Consider the following 440-nt stretch of genomic DNA (forward strand, 5'->3'; position numbering starts at 1 on the left):
ACTGCAAAGTATATGTATAAGATAAACTGTATATACACCGTGAAGATGACTAGACAGAAGGAGATTGTGTGTGCGTTAGGGGGTACGCCTGTTAGTATGCGTAGGTGTATACATAACGAGACTTGTCCCTTATGGTATGTGGAGAGTCATGGTCATTTATATACGGGTATAAGGAGTGGGTGGGCGGGCAACGGGCGGCTATGGATAGGATTTCCCTTTCGAAGTGACTCAGGAAGTAAACTTGTCTTGCAAAACCTCAAATTTTGCCTCGTAGAGTCATAAAAATATTTTTTTCTTGATCTCCATTAGGAAAATATGCTTTCTAGTGTTTGGATTTTTTACATAAATCTGTTCATCTAGTATTGTGTGATTTAAGGAGTCTTGGTATGAATAAATCTATTGATCCAGTACCCACGCCTTATGGTGGAACCTACTCATTA

Source organism: Penaeus monodon, chromosome 22 (genome assembly GCF_015228065.2).
Source record: "Penaeus monodon isolate SGIC_2016 chromosome 22, NSTDA_Pmon_1, whole genome shotgun sequence".
In the NCBI taxonomy this organism is placed as follows: Eukaryota; Metazoa; Arthropoda; class Malacostraca; order Decapoda; family Penaeidae; genus Penaeus; species Penaeus monodon.